We start from the raw sequence: 18,948 nt of genomic DNA, 5'->3' as shown, positions 1-18,948 counted from the left end.
GTGCGTGTGCACATGCTCGTAAGCGATCGCGACGAGGTGGTAGCATGCACGCGATCAGCGCGTACACACAAAGGAGACAGCTGGGACGCGGTGCGATGTAGCGAGAAGAAGAGGGAGAAGAGAGAAAGAGAGACGAAGGAAGAGGAAAGAGAAAAAGAAGAGAAGAGAGGCATCGTCGTCTGCTGCGAGTCCCGTTACGCAGAGACGGGGTTCTCTTCTTTCGTGCGCGGCACAATGGACCGAACGAGCCGGCTCGAAGCCTTCTTAATTTTCTCCTTGGTGCGCCCGGCCGCGCCGCGCCGCGCCGCGCCGCGCTACGCCAGACCGAGCCGAGTCGAGTTGGGTCGAGTCGAGTCGAGTCGCGTCGCGTCGCGTCGCCAGACGAACGAACCGACCGAAGCGGCCAAAGGAGCGAGGGACCGACGAGCGCGAGTCGCTGCGAGAGAGGGGCAGGGCGAACGGGATCGACGTAGACGGAGCGGCGAATGAAAGGGAACGAAAGAGAGAAAGAGCAAGCCGACGAGAGAGAGAGAGCGAGAGAGAGAGAGAGAGAGAGAAGGATAGAGGGAGAAACGACGCCTCTGTCGTCCCGGTCGGCGACGGGCATCGAGGCGGGCTTTAATTAGCACGGGATTTCGGCGAACGAACGAACGGACGGTCCAACGGACGGACGGTCGGACGGACGGACGGACGGACGGAGGCTCGTCGTGGACGAGCGAGCCGAGGTTTTCCGTGGGTATAACGCGCGCACCCGCCATGAACAGAGACGGGACGAGAAAAAGTGACCGCGAGGGACGCAGAGGAAAGATCGAGGGCGACGACGGGGGCCGAGGGAGAACGGGCTAGAGAAAGAGAGTGAGAGGGAGGGAGAGAGAAGAGACAGAGAAGGGGGGGGGGGGAGTCAGGGCACCGTGAAGAGCCGTGAGTCGCCGCCGCCGCCGCCGCCGCGTGTCCCAAAGAGACGAGGGCAACAGAAAGAGAGACGGGCAGAGAGCCGCGAGGGAAAGTGCGACTGCGAGAAGGTGGAAGAAGGACGGTCGCGAAAAAAAGAGTGGGAGAAAGAAAACGATCGGGTGAAACAAAGAGTGCGAGCGAGACCGGACGACAGGGGGAAGGTTGATGGCTGAGGGAGAGAAGGGCGAAAACGAAGGGTGTGGGGAAGCTAGAGGTGGCTGTCGGATAGTAGGGTGAGCGTGGGTGGGTGTGGGGTGCGGCGGGGCACGGAAGGTGGTCGAGAGCCGGGCGTGAGCGATGAGGGGGCGGCAGAACAGCGGCGCTCGAGGGCGAGCGAAGGGCGGCGCGGCTGTGAGTTGGGTCGCGAAGGGACGCGCGCGCGGCCGGCTAAATAACGGCTTGCCCTATCCTCCTTCTCCACCCACCGGCTGCCCTCCCTTCGCTTCGCCACCTACCCTCCACCACCCTCGTCTTCGACCTCACCGCCGCTCTGCCCCCCTTCTGCCACCCCCTTCGGCGGACTCCCCCGATCTACGCTCTAGCTAGAACTTCGGTGATGAAGGGGTCGGCGAGGACGCGGGGGGGTTGGTGACGGTAGATCCGTACATCGGGGGAGCCGGGGGTAGTCGCGAGCTGGGTAACGCGTTCCGCACCTCTTGCCGCCGTGTTTTCGGGCTTACGTACGCGTTACGTCTACGGCGAGCTAGCAAGCGGCTTCTATCTCGCGACCCCTCTATTTCTCTTCCGCCTTCGCTACCTACGCATCTCTTCGTCTCACTCTTATCCGCGGGACCTGACCCGTGTGTACACGTACGCGGATCCACGCGTCTACATACGATCGTGTACACCCCTGCTTGTTCGTAGCTATCCCCATCCCCACGCCGAACGAGGTAGATTTACACAATTATTAGAAAATTACTACGCCGACGAAAATTTTCGTTTAAAATAATCCTTCGGATTATCAAGTGTATGCTTTCGATGCTACCGTGCAAACTTTACATTTTATGGCATGCTAAACTTTCTTTATCGCGTGCACATCGGATGTAGAAAAAATTCAGTTTTTAACTTAACTAGAGCAAAAAATTGTGTTACAGTTGATGCAAAAACTGATTTTCGTGCGTTTATACTGTTACGTATACGTGTGTACGTGCGGTGTGTCTAAACGAATTAATGACTCGAATGATGTAATGATATCGCTGATATAATACTGGGAAGCTAACGCAGATTACATACCATTCGTTAATACGATCCTCTTTTAAGAAGTATTATTGGTTTACGAGCCTAATGATTATAAATGGGGGTGTCCATGTAGGAAATCAACTGTGAACAGGTGTGAAACGAATGCAAGTGTGAACACAGCAGTGCAAAGATAAATGCGAATCATGTACCGAAACATTAAACCGAGTGAAATCGAATGGCTGCGAATAAATAAAAGCGAGGAGTGTGCATGCTAACGAGAGGAACAGGGTTGGTGTCATGTATGAGACAGCGACGACGCGAATACTTGCTCGTCAGTGTGTTACCACTTCACGGAACAATTTCTCTCGGCTATACTCACCGCCGCCAATCGAGCGTAATATCTGTTATTATCTTCGGCAATAACACGACAAGTTATTATCTAATACGTGTCGATGTAATTAAAGTTTAAGAGCAAGCTCATCGAGTATTGCTATTTAACGTAATATTTTCTGTTAAAATGATCCTTGGCACACACCCGGCGAACGCTGGACGTTGTGTGACCACAGCTACCCTTAGGATTAAAGAAAAGCTTCCTCCCCGGTTCGTTTTCCAGCACTATCCTACATGCATACAGAATATAACGCGCGTCCCGTTCCACCGAGCGTGTCCGCGAACGTTTCTTCTCTCGTCTCTTGTACCTCGTCTCTCGACACTGTCGGTCCTCGCCGTTCCTCCTCCCCCTCCTGCTGCTGGTTGGTTGGATATTAAACGAGAGAACGAGACCGCGGTTGCGAGAGAGACCTTCGTAGCTGGCGCGGCAGCGGCTCGGTTCGGCTCAACGCTGGTTCGCGGGGTCCTCTGCTCGCGGATTCTCTGGCACGGTTCGATATACCAGAGGTTATTTAGACCCCGATGTGCTCAACGCCGGCCGCTTGCGAAGTAAGGTTGCGAAGGAGAGATCGCGAACCCAGTGATCCACCGTGTGATATCATCGTTCCTTTTTTCTTCTTTCACGTCCAATCGTGACTCTTCTGAATTTTTTTATTTCCAGCATCACGCTTGAGTTTCCTTTTACCGCAATTCCGTTTCGATCGAGTTACGTTGATCTCTTGCAGTTGCTTGGTTCTCATATCGCGTACATTCCATAAGAATATCTATAACGAAATCAAATTGCAATGAAATCACGGTTTCGGTTTTTTCAATCAACTCTTTGTTCGCAATTTTCCTGACCCAAGCATGTGTGACACTGTCGTTTCTTAAAATATATTTTACTTCGATTTGCTATAATGTATGTGAGAGGGATGAAAACAGCCGTCAAAGTTGCCACAAGGTCAAAAATGTTCGATTCTCTTCGTGGTGAACGAAAAACTCGTTCCTCCGTGTAAGATTCATTAAATCGGCGTGGGTGGATTCAACGTGTCCCCTGTTAGATGAACACGCAGAATCATCCCTTAAAGAATTTGTCGCGCACAGTCGAACGCCGCGTACAACGATCTTGTACATCGCGAGTCGAAAACGTAGCACGAAGGCAATTAGTGACTATCGCGGCTCGACGATAACACCGATCCATCGTATCTCGAGATAGGCAGCGCTGAGCTCGCTGGTTTGCCAGCACGCCTCGCGTTTTTCGAGCCAGCGTCGCGTCGCCGCGGTATCGCCACGATATATTTCTTGCGGAATCGCTTTGCGGCGCGACCGTAAACCACGCGAAAAATTCAGATCTCGCCGCGGAACGAGGAAAAAATTGAAAGAAGGGCAGGGGGGCGAGGGAGGAGGACGGTGGGAAGTGGGAGGGCCGCGGCAGTAGCTCGCTAGAGAGCACAAGGAGACTATAAATACAACGTTACGCTGTCCGGCGTCGGTTTATCTGCGTCAACAAGCGCCTAACGCCACCGTGTTTTCAGGCTTATGTGCACGATATACGCGTTTATACGTGGGCGCGCATTTCCCTTCCCTCTTATCCCGGCATATCGTGGCCGCCTAAGTCCCTTCCTTCCCGTCCCCCTTCGGTCATTCTCTCCGCCTTTTCCCCTCGCCGCCGCCACAGCCCGTCCACGAGCCCGCAGAGCCGAACATCTCGACTCGTTAAGGCGGAACACGGGGGACCATGAACCGCGGCACGCGGAGAGCAACGGAAATTCCGTGCTCCGGGTCTCTTACTTCTTTTACTTTTTTCTCGACGATCGCGGCGGAATTCATGAGAGTCGAGAACTTTCTCCAACTCGCGCGCGCGCGCCGGCCCGCGCCGGGGATCCTTCGGCTAGAGACGCGTGGAGCGATGATGACCTTGCGAGACCTTCCGCCTGGTTCCTCGCGCGCCCGGTTCCTCGTCGCGCAGCGGTTGACATTGGAATCGTGGCGGGAAACGTTTCGATATATAATACACGCCGGCACGTGGGGAGATCAAGGGAGTGACTGTGAGAGAGAGAGAAAGAGAGAGAGAGGGAGGGAGGGAGATAGGAAATCTGTGTGTCTATATGTATATGCGTACAATGAGGCACCGCCAGTGGAAACGCCGGTATAACAAACGAGACTGCTCCCCCCCTTGCTCGGAGAGCGTGCTTCAGTTTGTACATTCGTGTACGTCTTCCACTGAACCGCTGCACTCGGTTCCTCTCTCTCTCTGCCTTACTCCCTCTACCCTGTACACCCTTTCTCTCTTTCCCTCTTCGCTCGTTTCCACTCGTTTCTCCCTCACCTCTACGTGCCGCTGCATCCGTACGTGTCCGTATACGCGGGCGGCGCCGCGTGTGCGTGACTCTATATCTATACATACATATAGAGGGACAAGTATATACATAACTAGGTATAACTCGGTCTCGAGTTCTCTTTGGTGTTTCTGTTTTACCTACCGCCGACTCGTAAACGCAGTTTAAGCGACTTCCAGCCGGCAGTCAGCGCCGCTCTCACATTACGGAAGCGAAGTTTTCAAGTTCCGCGACACTGACCCAGTTTATTCTCTCTCCCTCCTCCCACCGTTAACGCGCGCGCGCGTACTCTCTCTCTCTCTCTCTCTCCCCCCCCCCTCGCTCTCTCTCTCTCTCTCTCTCTCTCTCTCCTTTACTTCACCCACCCTCCTCCACGTCCCGCAGACCAGCCGCGTTCTTCCTCTTTCTCTCTCGCTCTTTCCTCTCTTTCACCGACTCTCTCCCTCCTAATACTTCCAGTCTGCCGGTAGTTACAGTTTCCTCCTCCCGCAGGTAGTAAGTACGCGTCTGAATGTAAGTATGGGGGCTCACCTACCCTCGTGAACGCTCTCGCTCTCGTCGGCGCTCGTTGTATCGGGATTCGACGCGCTCCGATCGATCGCGATTCGCGGGCATCGTTCGGAATTTGGCTCCCTTTTTCGTTGGACCGCGCGCGGTAACCCCATTCTCAGCTGAAAACTCTACTGAATAGCTGCGTTCCCTCGAATCGTTAACCCCAGAACGGCGCTGTTGCTTTTTGAGTATACGGGACACTGGGGGATGCATACTGCCCGAAATGAAATATAAACATTTAGACCCGTTTCTGTTTTTTAGACTGCTCAGAGAAGAATCGTTTTATTTTTTAACAAAATTTTTTTTTAGAGAATTTTAGAAAATTTAAGGTATCTATCATAGATTTTTTGAAGTAGATATTTTAACAACGTTTAGAAATCTTTGTTACTCAAGGGGTTTAGTTTCTGCAATGAACGATATTTTATAAATTACATGGATGCCCTCAGATTCGTAGGACAGCTTTTCTTTTTATTCAGTCACGTGTTGCAATTATGAATGAACTGATACCATTGTCCACAGACCCTGTCCCTTGTTTTCCATTTCAACGGAAGACAAAAGACAGACGGTAGTGCTCCGTGAGCTGTCTGCGAACAGTCTACAGAACTTCGCGGACAATCTGCGAACGTCTGTGGAGCTCGTATACCGACACATGTACGTGCTTGTATGTAGACAGTATATACGAACAAATGTGGATTCGAGGAGCTAAGTCTGTCTTCCCATCATTTCAATACAATAACGGATACTAATTACTGCCTACTCGATGATAGAATAATGTGTACCCTATATGTTACACAATTTTCAAAACTCTTCAGATAGCATCGCTACTTTCCCCACCACCTGTTCTTAGTTTCGATGATAAGAATCGATGGTTGGATAACTTGCATTACGTTGATCCAGTCATTTAGAAATTTATTAGCGAGTCATAACTGACGGCGAAGAAAATCTCGTTCGATTGAACAAAATTTTATTACATTTCATTATCTATAATTACGAAGAAAGTTGATTATGGTCGACAGCAGTGACAGCATCGACAAAGTTCTTTCATTCGTTCGTATAGGTTTCGGCGAAGGCTGTACCACAATCACAGAAAACGCGGCATAGAACTGACAGGTTGCGTAATTACCGGTGTGGACCTCTTCTTCTGCCGGTGTAGCACTCAGCAGTTGGACTCTGCGAACCATTCAACACGGCTGCGGGTAATGTTACGGTTAAGGATAAACGTAATTTACGTAATTGCGTCGTTTACTCGCGGTTGAATACACTTCATAAAGAAGCGTGTAACGTTCCGCCGCGCACGGGGGCCTATTCAACAACAGGATTTAATTCGTACTCGCTGCTACTATTGACCCTATTGCCGGGTACATACATCGTAGGCTCCAAATTGAAGCTCTACCACTTCGACAGTTATCTCTGCATCGCTGTAGATCAGTTTTTGCCGTTATCAACTCTAGAGTTTTTTTGGGGAGGGGATCAATAAGATTAGACGCGAACATAAAACGCAACGCAATTTGCAGTCGGGAACTCTAGTTTGCTTTATCTCGTCACGTACTTTTATTACACTCGATTTTGACAAAGACAAGACAGCCATCTAAGGGTTTCGATTTCCTCCCGAAGGGTTTAGAAAACCCTCTCAGCGTAGAGCATTCTGGGTGGGCATGATTACTTTGCTCTCGCTTTTGACGGAGACAGAGGAACGCTCCATGAGGCAATCTGCGTCGACACCTGTCCCACAGTTTCCGACGTCGCGCTTCAACGCGTCCAGAAAACCGTACCGCGATCTCTCGACGCGTGTTCGTTATTGTGGGAGATAGTCTTTCCCCTAGGTTTTCAGAATACATCGGCCTCGTTTCCGAAATACACACACACACCTACAACCTCGAATCTCTCGGCAGACGTACGTGTATGAAAATTCGTCGACGAGGGATCCGCGAGGCGCGGCGGTTCGAGTCGTTTCCAGCCGATCGCAACGAAAGCCATAAAAGCCGTTGCCAAATCGTCGCCGCTTGCTCGACCGTCCCGTCCGTCCGTCCGTTCGCGTTCCCCTCTGGCTCCCCTTCGTCGTCTCGTCACGTTCTCGCCTCACCCCGTCTCTGTCTCGCTCGTTTTCCTTCTGCTTCTGGCTCGACGACCGCGGCGCGCGGGTTCCACCGGCTCGCCTCCTCTCCGTCGGACCCGGTGACCGTCCGCCTTCCGTCTCCGTCGCTCTCGTTCGCTTCATTGTCCGCGCCTATATCCCCTTCGGCACGTCTCACCTTTTTCGATCGTCGTCGGAACGCGAGGGGCCTCGCTTCGCGATTGGAAAGCGCCGCCCCACCCTATTCTGGCCTCCTCTATCTCCCTTTTTCTTTCTTTTCCTCGGTCTCCGTCTTTCTCTTTCACTCTCTCTCTCTCTCTCTCTCTCTCCTGTTCTCTCTCGCCGGCTTTTTCTCTCGCTTCGTTTAACTCGATTCCTCCTCTTCCGTCTCGGACGCGGTTCGACGCGGCTCGACGCGGCGCGGCGCGGCGTTTCGTTCGACGCTTTTTTTTCTTCTTGCCGTCCCCCTTGCTCGTTCATTCGTTCGTTCGCTCGCTCGCTCGCTCACCGACCCCATCGCGAGCCGATTCGATATCGTGGATCGTGGTACAGCATCGCCGCCACCGACGCCGGCACCGGCTGCGACGGTGGCCGGCTGGCCGGGGAAAAAAATCCGCTCTCGTCGAGAGCGGAGCCTCGGGAGAGTAACAGGCCCCCGTGAGACGACGGTCGGAGGAATAAGCGTAAAAGGGGGCAAAAGGGAGCGAGCGGGAACCAGCGAGACTCGGCTTGGCTCGGCTCGGGCTGGCTTGGCGTGGCGCAGCGCGCCGCGGCAAAGGAAAAGGGGGTCCGGGGGAAGGACGTGGAGAGGACGTTGGTGCACGCGGCTCGGCGCGGCGGCACGAAGAGGCGACTGGCACATGTACGCGCGGGTAGAGCCGTGGGTAGGGCCCTGCCAACTCGACCGACAGACCGGCCAGCCGGCCAACCAACCAGCCATCAGCCATCCTGTCATAGACAGGATGTGAGGGTCCGCGAGTCCGGGCCGAGTCGCGACGCGACGCGACGCGACGCGTCGAGCCGAGTCGTCGCGTCCTCCTCACCATCCGTCGTCTTCTTCCTCATCCTCTCTCGCGGTTGCCGCTCTATACCGCTACACGCGAGTCACTCAATGTCAACTCAAAAGTCGCCGGCTTTTAAATGCACCCAGCCTATTGCATAGCTTGCAGGATTGACCCATTTTGGCAAACAGTGCCGCTGTGCGACCGGTTTGGAAAAATCGCAGAAGTCTTCGCGTAAACTTTAGCTTGTCGTTCAACAGTTGCCTCAGGTATGAAATACTTGCCAGCAGTGCGTGTCTAGCTTCGATTAATGTCATTAAGTTACGAACGATGCATAAGTTTCTTACAAAATTAATTGCAAGACACCCACGAGCGATGATAAGTATGATATACGATTACTGAATAACTAATAATTGGATAACTTGTTTAGCTTCAGTACTTTTACCAGTAGACTATGCATCTTTGATATACAATTTGTCTGCGTGGTGAACTTCGTTCCTTCTTTTACTATTTTAACAAATTGGAAGTAGTACATATATCGACTGTATTAAGTGCTTTTTGATATTTGTATTATTTTCTGAACTTTTACACTATCAGCATTTTCTAGTACTTCAGTTCACCGACTTCTATGAACAAATTTCCATAATTGAAAGCTCAAGTTTTCTAAAAAAATATGTATTTATCATTTACTTGAATTTCGATAGTATTTAAATTTGAAGCTTTAACTTTTCCAGAATCGAACTTTTCTGGACAAGGGATAAATCCTACGAGTTCGATAAGAAATTACAAACATGTGCCAAATTCTATATGGCTCCACGTGTAACGTCTCGCACACAGCTGAAGTATTCCTCAGCCCGCCTTTATCTATCCCAGAGCGTGTTCCTCTCTTTTCCGCCGGTGTTTATCGCGAGTACCCTGTCTCGGCGATGTCTTCCTCTTTCACCGCGCGAACGTGGCACGCCAACTCACGCGCGTGCACGCAGAAGCACGCGTGCAACACCGGTCTCTGCCTGCGCGGCGAGCGGAGCAAGCGAGGGACTTGAAAAAGGGAGCCAGTTTTCGATCGAACGAGGGGCATCTATCTGTCGTGCCGGCTCCGTGCTAAACACCACCTAGACGATCTAAAACGTCACGGATTACGGGGAGAACGTAACGAAACGCTAATTTCCACATGTCGATCGACCCGGTACCTAGTAATCGATCTCGTAAAAACTGGTTTAAATCGAATTCATCGTACCCGTCTGCGGGCGACGTGGACGTCGTCGTTATGCTTGGCCGCTCACTCAGCTTCTTCTCTTTTTCCTCTCTCCTTCTCCCTCTATCTTTCTGCTTTTCTTTACCCATCGCCGTTACGTTTTTTCCGTCTGCGCGTACGCAGAAGCGCGCGTGCAAGATGCACGCAAGTAGCGCGCGGATCGAGGGAGACATACTTGAGGGGAAATTTAAACCGGGGAGCGAGAGAAGGGAGAGCCGAGCAGCGAAGGGGGATCCGCGACTCGTCCGCGACTCGCCGAGAGCTGAAACCTCGTCCCCGGGACCGTGCAAGACATTCGGAGCTGATGCGAAGCGGACCGGTGTCCGGTTTCGCTGGGAAAATCGTCGATAGGGATATACCGATGCCACCCGCTCCGATTCTGCATTCTTCGTCGGCGCGTATCGCCTGCCTTCCGAGTCAAACCACCGCACCGAACCGACTGCTTTATCGCTGTCAACGTTTCACCTTCTACGCAGAGTTCGCGGAGCGCGTCATCGAAAAACCGCGACAGCATTTCCCGGAAGCGTAATTCGAATGCCTCTCTTCTGTCTGGTCACTCTAGCTGCGTAGGTCTTATTTTGCGGTAATGCCTACTTTATCGTGGTATCTGTTAAACAAACTACTTGCGGCGACCATTGTAATATATTACTGCAAGGGGAATATATTTCTACGAAACGAAGTACCCCTATCATTTCCATAAGCGACGCACAGTTGCCACCTTACACGCTACTCCACCCTGCATTTAAGAAAATGAGTGTACCATTTTTTTTTCGCATTTATTTATGTGGGACGAACTATTAGCAGATCCGCTTTTAGCATACATAAATGCGTACGCGGACGTTTCCTCAGCAGTGGGGGAAGCGTATTCAAAGAAGAAAAACAATTGCGAGAGACACATCAAATTGAACACATCAAAAGCATACATAGGTACAATTACGATATAGCAGGATTCTTTCTTACAAAATTATTAATTTTTGACTAAGATAAGTAAGATCGAATTTCCAAATGAGAAATCAAAGACGAATCAGTTCGATCATTCGGTAAATAGTCAATGATTCCAAACAACAACTCGAAGTTCTAGCGTAGCCTCCATAACATGATTAGTTAATCACAGCGGGTCGAGAGGGGTTGGAACCCCGTAACGATTACCCGAGACCACGGCCAAAAGCCGGTCCGATTCAGCGTGATCGAGGCACGGGGCAGTGGTCCAAAAAAAAAACGAGACCGCGAACCGGCGGAGTCACAGAGCCAGCCGAGAATACCCGAAACGGTGCCTAACCGCGCCGCGTCGTCGCGGAACGCGATTCGATGCTGGCGCTCGATACGCTTCTACGCGTCTAAACGGCGTCCAATTATATCCGCGTATCTCGCTTTTCAGCGCGGCCAACTCGCTCGCCGCTCGGCCGGCCTCCCGACCGTTCGCTTTTACCATCAATAACCACTCGCGGCTAATAAGGATGTCCATCGTCTGGCGATCGCGGAACGCGGGTACCGCACCGATGCATAGGTACCGAGGCGCATAGCTACCGAGTTCCGAGCATAGCACGGAAACGCTCGCGCCCGGTCTGTGCGGTGCCGTTTCGTAGCAATACGGTGCGATAAAGACAGTGATAGAGGGAACGAGAGCGAAAGAGAAAGAGAGAGACGTCTCTCTCTCCCGGGAGAGAGGCGAACCGAGAGAAAGAGAGAGAGAGAGAGAGAGAGGGAAAGAGAGAGGAGTGAGCGAAGCGGGTATACTCAGAGGGGGCCAGAGGGTGAGAGGAAGGTAGGGTCGACGGGCACCCGGACCGTGGTGCTCGTAAATTCTCGAAAGGAACGGTCCGTAGCAGCGGCTCTCTGTTACCTTACCGCTCTTCCCGCGGTAATATTACTCGGCTTATATTGCCAAGGCTCGCTCGTGGGAAAAGGAGAGACACGGAAGCGCGAGCAAGACAGAGAGAAGGACCGGTGTATACGTAAGCAGGGCGCATCCGTGGCTCGCCGCGGCTGGCTGGCTGGCTCGTTCGTTCGCTTGCTCGCTCGCTCGTTCTGCCGTTGGCTCGGGTTCGTGTGTACGTGCGAGGAGAAGCGAACCCCGAGGGATCGGCCAGGCCCAGGTACATACACGTTTATATAACCGCGTGCATGTATACGGCCGGGCGCAAGTTCTCACTTGTACGTACACCGGCTGAACCGCGTGGATCTGGTACACTAGCCGACCGCTTGAGCGTGCGTGTACACGCGCTTTCTGTGTATGGAGAACGGGACGCGAAACGTGTACGTGCGCGAACCACGGTCTCCCGAAGCGACCACGGCGATAACCTATACCACGAAAGCGCCGCGGCGACGTTGCCGCCGCGCGTGCAGTTGTGTTGGGCCCTCGCCGCGCTCTGTTATACCCGTATCCCCTTTGTACGAACTCTCGGGTTCGCGCACGCACACCGCGCTTCACACAGAGGGAACCGAGCAGCACGCTCGCGGAGGATAAAACCGAGGGAAAAAGAAGGACGGCGTCAGGGGGGGGGAGCCGGGGCCGCGGGGACACTATCGACGACGACGCCCCGCGCCAGGGATCTCCCCGATCCTCGCGAGGACAGGAGAGCAGCAGCTGGCAAGGCACACTGCGTGCGACACTTCCACCTCTCGGGCTTTCCTCGCGGGACCCGCATGCCACGCCGATCGGCGATCGTGTGGCCCGAGGGGCCCGTAAATACCCACACTCCCTCGGTTCCGTGCGCGCGCGCGCGCGCGTCATCGGCACTACACCACTACTATCGTGGCAGTTGTCGCTGCCGCCGCCGCTAGCAGCCGCGCCGTCAAGCCCCAACCTTCGTCCGCCCGATCCTACCGAGCCAACCGTGCACAAAGCCCGTCGTTTACGCGCCGCGGCCACGCTCTTTTCCTTCGCCTCGCTCCGGATATGTCGCGGGCTGGCGCGGAGCGGAGCGGACCGGAGCGACGGCTCGCCCATCCCGAACGACGACGGTACCGTGGCTCGCTGGCTCGCTCGCTCGCTCGTTCGCTCGCTTGCTATCGCGGCCGCGCCGCGACGGGAATCCACGTTCCCCGAACCTCGGCCTGCCCGGTCTGACCGGATACACCCGGTTCTCTCTCCGCGCCACCAATTTCTTTGTCACATTCCGACGTTTTGCTATCGTCGCACGACCGACTTCGATAAGATTTTCCTTCTTATCGCCGGTTCCCTCGGATTCTGACTTTAACAGGCGGTCGAAAACTTGACGAGGAGAGTCAATTTTGATGGCCGATGGATATTGGACTTATCTGGAACGAACGAGTCGCTGGTTAACGATGGTCTGATGACCGTTGGGCGTCATGGCAACTTCTGTTTTTAAACTATAAAAACCGGATTGCAAGAGACTCGATCTTGCTTACCAGAATATTGCTTATCGTAAAAATAAAGTATAATTAGCTGCTCCCTGTTTTCAGATCAAAACCGATCCTTGTGCGAATAAGAATAATGTACAATACTGAAACGTAGTAGTAGTACGGTATCAATTACACTAATTCGGACCAGGACTCGGAATCGGCACAATTCGATAGGACGTACCTCCGGTAGATGCCAGCTAGTCCGTCGTTCCCAAAAACAAACTTTCGCGGTATCGCTGCGAGATAAGCCGAGAGAGTCGCGATATCGTAGCGATTTGTATAGTCCGCGATTTGAGCGGATACGTGGGAACAGTTTATGTCATTTAGTTGACTAATCGGACCTGTGACGGCTTATTGGAGTACCGAGCCCTTCGACTGTACCTTCGGATCTTGGGTGGCATCGATCTTACCACCTTGGTAGGAACTTGAACCCTCCGGCTTGAATGAAGTCAGGTTTGTAAGTCGATGAAGCGGCGGATAATAATAATACATGGTATTCTGGGACTGCATTTCCCACAATCATGGACTTTTAGTTTTTTACCAATTAATATTACCTCGTTCCTAATATTAGAAAATAATTCCATCGAATTTCTAAAAATGAGAGAGAAAGGATTACATGTAGGTTAAAGCTTTCTAATTTAAAAAAATCATTACAATATATGTGTGCGATTATCGTTCTCTGACTGCGTAGGAGTAGACAATCGATGCAACCAATGATGCACGAATATCTTCCTTTGAGATATTGACTGCAGTGTTGTACAGGGTTCAACAGCAATCCCTAGAGCATCTCGCTCTTTTTGCATACACTAGATAGAAATTAACGACTTTTGACTCTTACTGTAGGCAGTACTAAGAACACTCGTCTAGTTTTCAACTGTGCCAGATTCAGAATAAGGAAAACAGATCGCGATAAGGATGTTTTTTTCCCGATCTGTATCGGAGGCCAGGGATATTTCAAAATCTAATAGGCAACAAACACTGTTGCGAGAAGTTATCCATCGGGTCCGCATCCGAAGATTTGTGATTAGCAATTGACGGCCTCGTCACAGGATGTATCGATGCGCCTACACGACGAATTGCACCGGCGTCACCACGCGGCGCGGTGCATCGCCGACAAACGGCGGCCGCGTGTGCGTCTCCCGTTTGCTCTCACACGCACTCGCACGCAATTCACACGCGCCGCCAGGGACGCAGACCGCCGGCGTATAACCGTCATCGCAGTAACCGGCGCGCAGTGACTAAGCGGCGCAAAAAATCCCGCGTATTACGGACCCGAAGCAGGGGATTCGCGATCATCTAGGGGAGAACGAGGTGTTCGCACGCGCTCGGGAAAAACGTATTTGTCAATATCCCGGTTTGTCCGGCCGCTTTCCGTCCCCTGCGCCCTCCCCCGAGCTCCGCGTGCCCTGTTCCCGGCCCCCCCTCGATCCCCTTCGTCCATTCTTCTCGCAATCGGCAGACAGCGGATTTCACGGTTGCGCTGGGAACACGGATGCGAAACCGATGGACCGATTCCTGTGTCAACGGTACAATGTATCAGGTTGCTGCGAAAGATCTGTCCCATAGTTTGTTCGCGCAGGTATCGCCGCGCTTTATTTATTGAGCGGGAGATTAATAGTTGAAACTTGAATCTTCGTTTCGGGTCATCGACAAACGAAGTGAACGGCGATATTAATGAACTGCATAAATTAGTACAAATTGGTGGGTCATTAAAACTTTCGATTCTTGCTTTCATGAAAAAAAAAACGATTGATTTCATTTCTTTTGTTTGGATCTCGTGCGAAAGAAGTTGTCGCTGGACTGAAAATAAGGTTTTTTCCTTTACGGTGTTGTTATTGGAAATTGATTGGCGGAATTGATCTTTGAGACCTGCGGTAATTGGTATTATTCCCTGTATTGTATTCGCGATACGACGATAGTAGTACAAAAACACAGTTTTACGAGTATCCTATTATCTTTTGTATACATTCGTGCGTTTTGAATTTGCATACTAATCCGTTGTCCAATTCCTTGGACAATACTTGCTAACAATAATTGCTCGCATTAGCATATCAATCGATGGAAACAGGTAATTTTTTAGACAAACTGATTTTTATTAAGTCAATTTCTTCGGTTCGCTGCTAATGCAGAAAATCCGATATTACAAATCGCCGCGAGTAAAGATCTACAAGGCCAATTATCAAGGATCACGTGAAGCGGATCGGGGCATAGCGTGGAATTTCAGGCGGTTGGGTCACTGGTTCCGCGAAAGTATAGTGCCGAGATCGTTTTCTCCCGCGGGTCCCGGTTCTCTCCGTCGATTTCGCGATGTTTCGCAACGGCAGGACGTCGCTAAATGTCAGAGCGCGCGACGATTTTACGTCGTCAGGGAGAAGCAAAGGCGGCGGCGACGTTGGGACGGAGACGGCGACGGAGACTGAGACGGAGGCGGTGGTGGCGGCGGCGCGACACACGCGGCCCGTATAGATTCGCGTGGAAGAATTCCGGCCGGAGAAGCCGGTGTCGGTCAGCGACTGCGCGCGGCTGTGTGCGTACGTGGCTGCTATTAATCTCGCGCGGCGATACGTCATCCCGAAGCACCGCCTAACCGACTCTTATCGAATTCGAGCCACCCAGTGCTCATTATACATTCGGAGAGACCGGCGGGACGCATCGGTGTACAGGAGGCGTCGCCGCGGCCGATGATAAATAGGGATGCGGCGGCCAACTTTTTTCCCCGATAGATCCAGGATCCCTTTTCCTGGATCTCGCGTCGCGTTTAATCCTTCTGCGGCCAATCGAAACCTATAAATAAGTCTTAGGCTTTGATATTTGACACTGAAACTACCGGACCAGTCGGGAGACCGGTTTTACACCTTTTATCTCGTAATCATTCAAATTGCGAACGTGCTTCTCTGAGAAATTGTCGAATCAATTTGTTTACTCGCATAGCATGATAATAGAAACTGTACGAAATTGGGTTACGTTTGGCTATCGAATTTTATTTAAACCAAGTTTGATTTTTAGAAGGGTAACGATTGGGACACATAAAAATAGCTATAAATATATTTATAAACTATCGTTTTGCTCATGTGGACAGCTATAACGATCAGCAATGAATCCTGCGTGTCTTATTTCAAAAAACTGTCAATAGAGAACCCGGTGTTATTGTCTGTTTTTCGAGCAATGCGATTTAATGTCGGGTCCACATTGCAAGAAACAGTTTGCTAGCAGATCGAGCTCTCTACTTCCAGTTCGCTGTTCGCAAAAGTGTCCACATTGGTAGCGAGCACAGCTCACAAGAAAGTCGCGAACGACCGTGTGGATGGACCTAGCATAATGTTCACTTTCGGCCACAAAAGTCGTCCACCCATCTATGATCTTTACAAACCGATGACACCTGGTCCGCATCTGCGGCTGTCAGCAAGTATAGTTAGATGTATAGTAGAAACAGAATACGAAACTCCATGAATACGTGTGCTATACCATTATGTCAAATACTTTCGCAACAAAGTAGCGCTTAATCTTATCGCCGCTGGATAAGTCGGAAACGAAAAGTTCAGAATACAACGATCTCGAGTGAGAACCATCGAATGCAATCCAGGGAACAGTTTTCATCCGAAACAGGCTGCGAAAGTGATTAACCTTCGGAATGAAATCGTTGTCAAGATGAAAAGACAAACTTGAAAAGTTGAGTCGGAACAAACCGAAGAACCGCGAATCGAGCTCGGTATCGTGGACGGGAGACGGCGCATACCAAGAAGCAAAAAAAAAACGGAAAAACGAGAATCGCGTGGAACGCGGACCGCGGCAAATCGGGGCAAAATCGACACATTAATCCGCAGGTTCGCCGCGCAAGCTGTAGCGCTTCGCGCAATTAGTCGCATCTGCGACGTCTCGGTCGCGCGAACGAAAAACTAGTTCGCCGTGGGATCGATGCGACGCGGCTATCGATTTCCAGGGCATCTCTTGACATTTGGCCCGCGCGCGCGGCATTAAGCCGCGTCACCACGGACCGTGGCACGACGGCACGGCACACCGGTGCCACGGGAGAGAGACCAATCGAGGGGCTGGCCGACCCGTGTGCTCCCCCTCCGCCACGGTTCCGTCGATCGGTCCGAAAAATACGCTCGCGAGAGCCTCTTTTGAAACGAGTCCTCCGCGCCTCTGCCTCTCCTCTCCTCGGGATCTTTCAGCGGAACCCACCTACCGGCGCGGTTCGGCGCGGTTCGGCTTGACGCGGCGGACCCGCCGCTGCTGCAGGACGCTGCGCTGCACGCTGCGGCGATAGGTAGACAAAGAGAAGACGAGACGGGGACAAGGAGACGGCCGAGAGAGCGCGAGAGAGCGAGACGGCCGAGCCATCCTCTTTAGAAGACCCTTAACCCTGCGGGTGACGGTCGAACGGTCGGTCGGTCGGTCGGTCGGTCGGACGAACGTCAGACAAAAGGGATCGGGCCGGGAGCCTGGACGATGGAAAGGGGGGCAGAGACGGTCAGGGACGAGGGGGGAGGCCAGGAGGATAACAGTGGCGCGAGACGCGAAACGAGGGGACCGACGGGGGAGATAGGGGGGAGCCGGGGTGGGGGAGGGGGGGGGGGAGACAGAGGCCTGGCAGCAGGAAGCTCGCGATGCGTGACTCACCGAACCGACCGAATGGTATAGAACCCGCGGGTTCGCGTTCTCGCGCGCTCTTCCCTTCTCTTTCTTCCCCGGCATCGCTCTCCCCCCTCTCCCCCTTTGCCCCTTTGTTTCTCTTTCCATCGCGTGCTCACCGTCTCTTTTTCTCGCTCATTTCGTTCCGTTCCGTTCCGTTCACGTTCACGTTCACGTTCACGTTCACGTTCACTCTTCCCTCGTTTGCTCGACCCATCCTACTGATTTCCCCCTTTGGTCGGTCACCCTCCCTCCCCCCGCGCTGCCACTTCGGGGGAGAAGAAGCCCCCTCGACTGTGTTCCCCTTTCTCCCTTCGTCGGTTCTCGCTCGGCTCTCGTGTCTCTCCGCTCGTTCGGAGAGAGCACGGCTCTGGTTCCTGCCCTAGCCCCTAGTACCCGCGTTCGCATCGCGGAGCCTTTGTCCTCTGCCATCACCTCGCGTTATTTCACACTCTCTCGCTCTTCGAGCACACGCGCGTACACACACACACACACACGCACACACACACACAGACGATCTCTCTGTCGTTTCTGCACGTCTCTCTGCACACGCCGCCGTCGCGTCGCGTCGCGTCGCCTCGCGTCGCCTCGCGTCGCGCCGAACCGCGTCCGACGGCTTCTGCTCGCTCCGCGTGAGAAACAGAGACGCTGAGCGCGGTATGTGCGGATGTATGTACCCGCCCCTGTGTGCATGTGAACCATGTGCGACCCGGTCGCCCGCGTGTGCACGTTCGATGCACGCGCATGTAGATGATAGGTGCGCATCGGCGCGAGCTCTTAGCCTAGAACAGCGTTTCCAAACTGTAGTCCACGTCCTGGTAATGGTCGCTTCTGCGAATATATACCGGATCACGGCTGGTATGAGAAGAATCGTTTTTCGAATACCGTTGAATCGGATAATGTGGCCAAAGAAGTCGAGGAATACGGTCGTACATAATCTCCGAATCTGACCCTCGATATTCGACATTTGCAATACTAAAGTCACAATTAACCCCTTCGAAATACGTTCGCGAATTAAGTTCCTTTAGTCGGTCAGCTGATACGAACGTATCAGAAATTATTGTACGTGAGATTGTCAAAGAGAGGGATTATCGTCGACCAAATATCCCTCCGTCAATAAATAATTATTCTTAACGAAGCTCTTCTGATCGCTAGCCCACGCCCCTAAAAGTTATACATATCGCCTTAATGTAAACGTACCGTTTATAATTATAAATTACTCTA

Source organism: Augochlora pura, chromosome 4 (genome assembly GCF_028453695.1).
Source record: "Augochlora pura isolate Apur16 chromosome 4, APUR_v2.2.1, whole genome shotgun sequence".
Classification (NCBI taxonomy): Eukaryota; Metazoa; Arthropoda; class Insecta; order Hymenoptera; family Halictidae; genus Augochlora; species Augochlora pura.
Note: the sequence above shows the minus strand (reverse complement) of the source record.